We start from the raw sequence: 8,838 nt of genomic DNA, 5'->3' as shown, positions 1-8,838 counted from the left end.
GTTTATTTTCACAGCAATTAAACAACCCACAAAGCCAACTGATCCTGAGAACATAGGAAATTAATCTGAAATCCATAAATGATCAAATAAAAGTTCAACACATAATAACCATGTCATGTCTCCATGTTACATGCTGGCTCTTTATTCAGCTCCTCCATATGTGTTCTAAATACACAGTAACAACCAGATTGGCACAGCTGTCCTTTTCACGCAAATATCTATTCAACCTCTGTTGAAATGTTGAGGTCTCACCTGCTCTCCGGTGGCTACAGCACCTGGTATTTTCTTTCATCATGCTACACAACTTAGTATACCCCTCCAACTCACCTTCGTTGTGTTGTATAGGAACAATTAACTTGAACACAAAACTGCCTCTTCAAAACAAGCCATTTTAGTGCTCGAAAATGCCTTAATTCTTAGTGTCATTAATTACTATTTCATCAACCTATAGATCAAATATATTTTACAAACAGTTCTCTTTGCTATAAGAAGTAAAGTGTCCTCAACAAAATGTACTTATTAATGTATCTGGAGTCAAAATCCCTTAGCGTGTTTAGTAGGCTGAACGTAAACATATCAGACATACAGCTCCTTTGAGAGAGAATAACAGCCATTCCAATAAACCACTCATCTGTATCTTCTCCTCGTCCCTTCCCCCATATGCACAGAGCACACAGCAGCCTTCCTCTGGGATATAAGGAAAATGCTAAGAAAATGAAGACGTCATCAGGTGTGCTCTCTGTAGATCAGGCCAGTACCATTGCTTTGGATACAAATATGTATATTTCTTTTATGAACCCCCCCCCCCCCCCAGCTCATTCTACAGTGCCCTCAGAAAGTATTCATACACCTTGATTTATTACACATTTTGTTGACCTACAGCCTCAATCAAAAATGTAATAAATTGATTTTCTCTCTCTCTCACGCATCTACACACAATAATACCCCATAATGAAAATGTGAAAACATGTTTATTGAAATATTTACAAATGTATTGAAAATGAAATACAGAAATATCTCATTTACATACAGTACCGTTCAAAAGTTTGGACACACCTACTCATCTTTATTTGTAATATGTTCTACATTGTAGATTAATAGTGAAGACATCAAAACTATGAAATAACACATTATGAATTATGTAGTATCCAAAAAAGTGTTAAACAAATCAAACACCAGTTGCCTTGGTGAAAGCTTTGCACACTCTTGGCATCCTCTCAACCAGCTTCATGATGTAGTCACCTGGAATGCATTTCAATTAACAGGTTTGCCCTGTAAAAAGTTCATTTGTGGAATGTCTTTCCTTCTTAATGCGTTTGAGCCAATCAATTGTGTTGTGCCAAAGTAGGGGTGGTGTACAGAAGATAGCCCTATTTGGTAAAAGACCAAGTACATATTATGCCAAGAACAGCTCAAATAAGCAAAGAGAAAAGACAGTCCATCATTAATTTAAGACATGAAGGTCAGTAAATATGGAACATTTCAAGAACTTTTAAAGTTTCTTCAAGTACAGTCGCAAAAACCATCAAGTGCCATGATGAAACTGGCTCTCATGAGGACCGCCACAGGAAAGGAAGACCCAGAGTTAACTTTGTTTCAGGGGATAAGTTCATTAGAGTTACCAGCCTCTGAAATTGCAGAAATTGCAGCCCAAATAGATGCTTCACAGAGTTCAAGTAACTGACACATCTCAACATCAACTGTTGAGACTGTGTGAATCAGGCCTTCATGGTCAAATTTATGCAAAGAAACCACTACTAAAGGACACCAAAAATAAGAAGAGACTTGCTTGGGCCAAGAAACATGAGCAATGGACATTAGACCAGTGGAAATCTGTCCTTCGGTCTGATGAGTCCAAATTTTAGATTTTTGCTTCCAACCGCAGTGTCTTTGATAGACACAGACTTGGTGAACGGATGATCTCTGCATGTGTGCTTCCTACCGTGAAGCGTGGAGGAAGTGTGATGGTGTGCTTGGCTGGTGACACTGTCTGTGATTTATTTCAAATTCAAGGCACACTTAACCAACATGGCTACCGCAGCATTTTTCATTGATACGCCAGCCCATCTGGTTTGCTTTTTATTTATTTATTTTACCTTTATTTAACAATAAATAAGGCAAGTTAGTTAAGGACAAATTCTTATTTACAATGACGGCCTACACCGGCCAAACCCAGAAGATGCTGGGCCAATTGAGCGCCGCCCTATGGGACTCCCAATCACGGCTGGTTGTGATACAGCCTGGATTGGAACCAGGGTGTCTGTAGTGACACCTCAAGCACTGAGATGCTCAAGCACTGAGACCGCTGCGCCACTCGGGAGCAGCTTAGTGTGACTATCTTTTGTTTTTCAACAGGACAATGACCCAACACACCTCCAGGCTGTGTAATAGCTATTTGACCAAGAAGGAGAGTGATGGAGTGCTGCATCAGATGACTTGGCCTCCACAATCACCCGACCTCAACCCAATTGAGGTTTGGTATAAGTTGGACCGCAGAGTGAAGGAAAAGTAGCCAACAAGTGCTCAGTATATGTGGGAACTCCTTTAAGACAATTGGAAAAGCATTCCAGGTGAAGCTGGTTGAGAGAATGCCAAGAGCGTGCAAAGCTTTCATCAAGACAAATGGTGTCTACTTTGAAGAATCTCAAATATAAAATATATTTTGATTTGTTTAATACTTTTTTGGTTACTACGTGATTCCATGTGTGTTATTTAATATTTTTGATGTCTTCACTATTATTCTACAATGTAGAAAACAGTAAAAATAAAGAAAACCTTTGAATGAGTAGGTGTGTCCAAACTTTTGACTGGTACTGTAAGTATTCACACCCCTGTCATTACTTTGTAGAAGCACCTTTGGCAGCGATTCCAGCTGTAATTCTTTTTCTGAGAAAGTCTCTAAGAGATTCCCACACCTGGATTGTGCAACATTTGCACATTATTATTTTCAAAATCCTTCAAGCTCTGTCAAATTGGTTGTTGATCATTGCTAGACAACCATTTTCAGGTCTTGCCATGTATTTTCAAGTAGATTTGTGTCAAAACTTTCTTTTTTATCCTGAAAAACTCCCCAGTCCTTAACAATTACAAGCATACCCATATAACGATGCAGCCACTACTATGCTTGAAAATATGGAGAGTGGTACTCAGAAATGTGTTGTATTGGATTTGCCCCAAACATAAAACTTTGTATTCAATACAAAAATCTTAATTGCTTTGCCAATTTTTTTTGTAGCATTACTTAAGTGCCTTGTTGCAAACAGGATGCATGTTTTGGAATATTTTTTATTCTGTATAGTCTTCCTCTTTTTCACTCTGTCAATTCGGGTTAGTATGGTGGAGTAACTATGCCTAACTATGCCTAGCTAAATAAAGGTAAAAAAATATATATACTAAAAAAATACAACCAAAATTTTGTTGATCCATCCTCAGTTTTCTCCTATCACAGCCATTAAACTCTAGCTCACGTAAATGTGAAAGTCACCCAGTAAAATGACCTGGGATGCTCAGGAATGTTCTCTTGATAAGTGCATGAATTAGACCATTTTCCTGTCCTGCTAAGCATTCGAAATGTTACGAGTACTTTTGGGTGTCAGGGAAAATGTATGGAGTAAAAAGTACATTATTTTCATTGGGAATGTAGAGGCGTAAAAGTAGTCAAAAATATAAATTGTAAAGTACAGATAGCCCCCCAAAAACTACTTAATAAGTAGTACTTTACAGTATTTTTACTTAAGTACCTTACACCCCTCCATCTACCAATAGGCGTCCTTCTTTGAGAGACATTGGAAAACCTCCCTGGTCTTTGTGATTGAATCTGTGTTTGAAATTCACTGCTCGAATGAGGGACCTTAGAGATAATCGCACAGCATGTGTGGGGTACAGAGATGAGGTAGTCATTAAAAAATCAAGGTAAACACTATTATTGCACACAGAGTTAGTCCCTGCAACTTATTATGTGACTTGTTAATAACATTTCTACTCCTGAACTTATTTAGGCTGACCAAAAAAAAAGGGGTTGAATACTTACTGACTCAAAACATTTCAGCTTTTCATTTTTAATTGATTAGTAAAAATCCAGTTTGATATTATGGGGTATTGTGTTTAGGCCAATGAATTTTTTACTATTTTAAATTAATTTTAAATTCAGGATGTAACACAAAAATGTCAAGTGTGCATACTTTCTGAAGGCACTGTATACTTCCTGCGTTCTACACTATTGACTGAGCTTCTAGAACATTTGAGTTGATATAGTAAATCTCATGGTAAGGTCACATTAAAGAGAGCAGCTGCTTTTTTAAAATATGCATCAGCTGAAAAATACTGCTGAGAAACGACAACATCAGTTTCAATTAGCTCACAGTTTTCACGTATCATATCATCATATGTTTCAGTGCATTTATTAAGTATGTGTAAACCTCAAGCTATGAGACAACTGCAACCACAACATGTGATGGTTGATGGATGATTGGTGACTATATAATATAATATATATAATATAGAATATAGAATATATAATAACTTAACATTTCTCTACATTTCTCGGATTGTAAAATGGTATCCAATAAAGGGAACTGTAATTTTATTTACAGCAGTCGGTGTTCTGATTTTCTCCCTCTATGAGTTAGCGAGGAGGGCGGCCTATCGAGGCAGTTGCTACTACTGCACTTACGTATTGATCCTCTTCAATAGGTACTTAAAGACGTGTCTTTGAGGCTAGATAGACTCAGGAACCTGTGGGTTGACATGGACGGGCTGAACTATTTGCTGTGACTGATGAGACATGTTAGCGAATTAAATAACTGCTTGGAGAGATTCGATAGATTGGTGGCAACTAGGTCAGATGAGAGTAAAACAACACGTCTGTCCGTATTAATGTCTTATAGGATTTGTATATAGGTGTGTGTGAGAGCAGCATAGCTGGTGACATTAGCAAACGTGATTTCACTGACAAGTGTATTAACTGGAATATTGCAGAATTGATCAAAGGAGACATTCATTACTGGTAAAGAGGCACGAGAAGGCCTAAACATCATTTTATTCCATGTGAATTGACTCCTTGACAAGACAGTTGGTGTTATAGCGTGTCAGTTATAAAGTGGGCTCTGTTCTGATCAAATCCAGCTGTTTGCACGCCTCCAGTAACAGGCGTGCGACATCAATCTTGCGAAAGGACTGAAAATCGGATGCCGTTAGGTGCTGATTTAAGAAGGGAAGTCTTTGAGCAGCTGTCTTGCCCGAGGTACGTGCTGCTGAGTACTGGATGGGCAATCCTTGACAAATTAATAAATGATTTGTGCATCTTTCTGTACGCAGCAGTCGGGAAGCCTTTGCATATACAAACTGACACACAAGTGTCTACAATGAAGCACCGCAAGAGAGAAATAGTGGATGCTGTGTTGTCCTAGTCAACCACCACACACGCACGCACAAACACACACACACACACACACACACACACACACACACACACACACACACACACACACACACACACACACACACACACACACACACACACACACACACACACACACACACACACACACACACACACACACACACACACAGACACACACACACACACACACAGACACACACACACACACACACACCATCCACTTCATTTAGACCACTCTCACTCACTCTGAAAGTGGAATGCTTTTGGCAGCTGTTTGAATAGGCTTGAATCTGAACATTCAACATAAAGTGAGATAAGAGACAAAGGGAATTTATGTGCTGTGTTTTGAAATGAGCACTTTGTGTTTGCTCTGCCATTGAGTAGATTATTGCTAACACTCTACTATGTAGGCCTGTAGTGTGGCCTGCACAATGCATATGTGTAATTGTACTCTTCAGATAAGGAGCAAAATAATACATTCTGTGTGAAACAGAAGGGAGTTTGCTAATATGGTAGTCCAGTCCAAATGTATGTCGTTTTCAATCCAGACATATAGCCCACCTATAGCGCAGAAGGAATATCAATTTTGCTTTCCCCCTACACCTGTTAACTGTGTTTGATTCCTCCAATGTTTGAGGATGTTAAAAAGGAACATGAGCAGGATAAAAGGTGCACTGTTCGATATCTGAATAGTTACCTCTGTTCACGCTGCCTCCGGGCATATGCACCTGGCATTTCATTACACGCGTTTAATAGATGGGCTGCGTTTTCTCTCTCAACCTTAGGTGTTGCTGCCATGTTAGCAGAAGTGCAGAGGTGTCACATTGTTGCGCTGAGGGCAGAAATTATCTCTTCACCGGGTTCCAGAGACCACACAGTCTTGTTCCCCACATTCCACTTGCAGCGAGGCTGGTTTGGATTGACACCTGAACCTAGTGAGTCACAGGTAGCCCGGGTCTCCCTTGGTCGTCCACACAAAGACAGCCTCAGACTGCGGTAAGGTAATCCGACAGCCATCTACACAGCCTCCCCTTCTCTCCTCCTTGCGTCACCACCCCGCTCACCTGGACTGCCAGCTGACCTCAGGCTATCTTAGTCACGGAGGGCTGAAAAAAACACACACACACACACACACACACACACACACACACACACACACACACACACACACACACACACACACACACACACACACACACACACACACACACACACACACACACACACACACACACACACACAGTCATACACTTCAGACAACGCCAGTCTCTCATCGCTCCTCTTGACAACATGAGAGATGCAGGTGACTTGTCTTTCAATCAAAAAGCTCTGACAAATGTTGATGCCTAAGGACCCGCACAACGGCCTTAGGGATGAAAGAACACTTTCCCGCTATTCAAAGGGGCCACTGTTCCTGAATACTTTATCATGTTTTGTGTAAACAATGGGAAAATCTCTCCTTTAATTAGCAAAGGAGCCTGATTTGCCTTGATGACAGTTGGCTCAATGGACCTAATTGTGAGTAATTTCACAGAGGCAAAATGAGCTGCTTGGCTGATGGCCCGAATGCGTCTATTTTACACAATTATGAACTCTCTGTTCTCTGTAATGGAAAAATGATAATACAATAGTGTTTCTCCGGAGTACACCATCTTGATAATAACCCACATCCTTCTTTCATAGAGTGAACAAAATAATGCCATGGTTTCAACACTAGTCACTTAAACAGTGATTAAGTCACTTAATCGACTCCCAAAGGCACATGTTGTAGAATGGCAAAACTGTATCAGAAGATATGCTTTGAAGGACATATTTTTAGCCATTTGATTTGTGTGGTCTGGTCAGATTGCAATTGCTAAAATCCATGTGTGGGGTAACAAGAAAAATGCTGACTATAAATGTCACGGTATAAAATAAATAAAGAGAGTCACACACTCTATATATATTTAAACTCCTAGTAATTTATTGAGTAAAACACCAACATTTCGGCATCACTGTGCCTTCTTCAGGGTGATGTCATGAATGCTTGAACCAGGTTATGTAGACAAACAATTAGTGCAATTAGTGCAACCATTGACAAATAGTGAGGGGTGTGTCAAGGTATACAAGTCACGGTAACAACCTAATAAACAGGTAACAACCTAATAAACATAATACTAGGATTACATTTCACCAGTAATTACATACTACACATACTGTACAATATTGGCATTAACCTATGCTGACATATAATGCTACCCCCTAATTTATTGTGTGCGTATTACTGGGTATTAAATAGCTAACACACTAAAGCAAATACGTGTCCTGCATTGTTTTAATGCCGCCGCAATTAACACTGTTATGATATTCTAAAATCCCCTTGGCATTGCGCAGCGGAACCATAATAAGTCAAAAGGACTTTTATGCCAACTAAGCATATTCAGGCCTCCCCGACAATCTTGGTCACAGACCATTTGCTCGGGTTGACAACACAAACCCTAGCTCATCAAAATAAGTTTAAAAACAAGGGATAATTTACTGAGACTCCATCGGTGCAAATATGATTAACATCCTTGTTTCAAGAACAATAGCTGAAAATCAAATCAAATCAAATGTATTTATAAAGCCCTTCTTACATCAGCTGATGTCACCAAGTGCTGTACAGAAACCCAGCCTAAAACCCCAAACAGCAAGCAGGTGTAGAAGCACGGTGGCTAGGAAAAACTCCCTAGAAAGGCCAGAACCTAGGAAGAAACCTAGAGAGGAACCAGGCTATGAGGGGTGGCCAGTCCTCTTCTGGCTGTGCCGGGTGGAGATTATAACAGAACATGGCCATATTTCCCAACAGTTCATAATGCACACACTAACGTAGCTACACATCACTATGCGGATGTCTCTCAAAGACGCACAACAAGAACATACATCCGATACTTAGTACTATTGAAGCGGGACATGAACGCTGAATTACTATGGAAAGCGCTCGTCTTCAACAGCTTTATTATTACAGATTACAGCTGTATGAAATGAACGATGGAAATAGTGCGGCGAGGTAAGGTATCTTGCTGCATCACTGAGGCGTGAAGAAGCATCTGATAGAGCACAGCTGTTTTCACATTGTTGGACGTGAAGAATGGGACTGAAGATACACACTCAAGGCAAGAGGGTCTACGCCTTTGATCAAAGAGATTCTGTACAAGCAGTGCATTCAAGTGAGTAGAGGGTTTTGTGTTTGTACAGTGACATTGAATCCCAGTTTAGGGATTTTTCCAAGGAATGTGAGAGAGATAAAATGAGATTTGTTACATGATACCCATCTGCGTTATGGTGGGAGTACTGCATTTTATTGCCCCCAAACCAAATGCATATCTTCCACAGACAGGGGTGGAAATGTCTCTTCAAATCCTTATCTGTATTCCAAACGAAACAAAACAGGCTGTCATTAGTGTTGAATTTTATTC

Source organism: Salvelinus fontinalis, chromosome 29 (genome assembly GCF_029448725.1).
Source record: "Salvelinus fontinalis isolate EN_2023a chromosome 29, ASM2944872v1, whole genome shotgun sequence".
Classification (NCBI taxonomy): domain Eukaryota; kingdom Metazoa; phylum Chordata; class Actinopteri; order Salmoniformes; family Salmonidae; genus Salvelinus; species Salvelinus fontinalis.
This window is presented reverse-complemented; position numbering follows the sequence as displayed.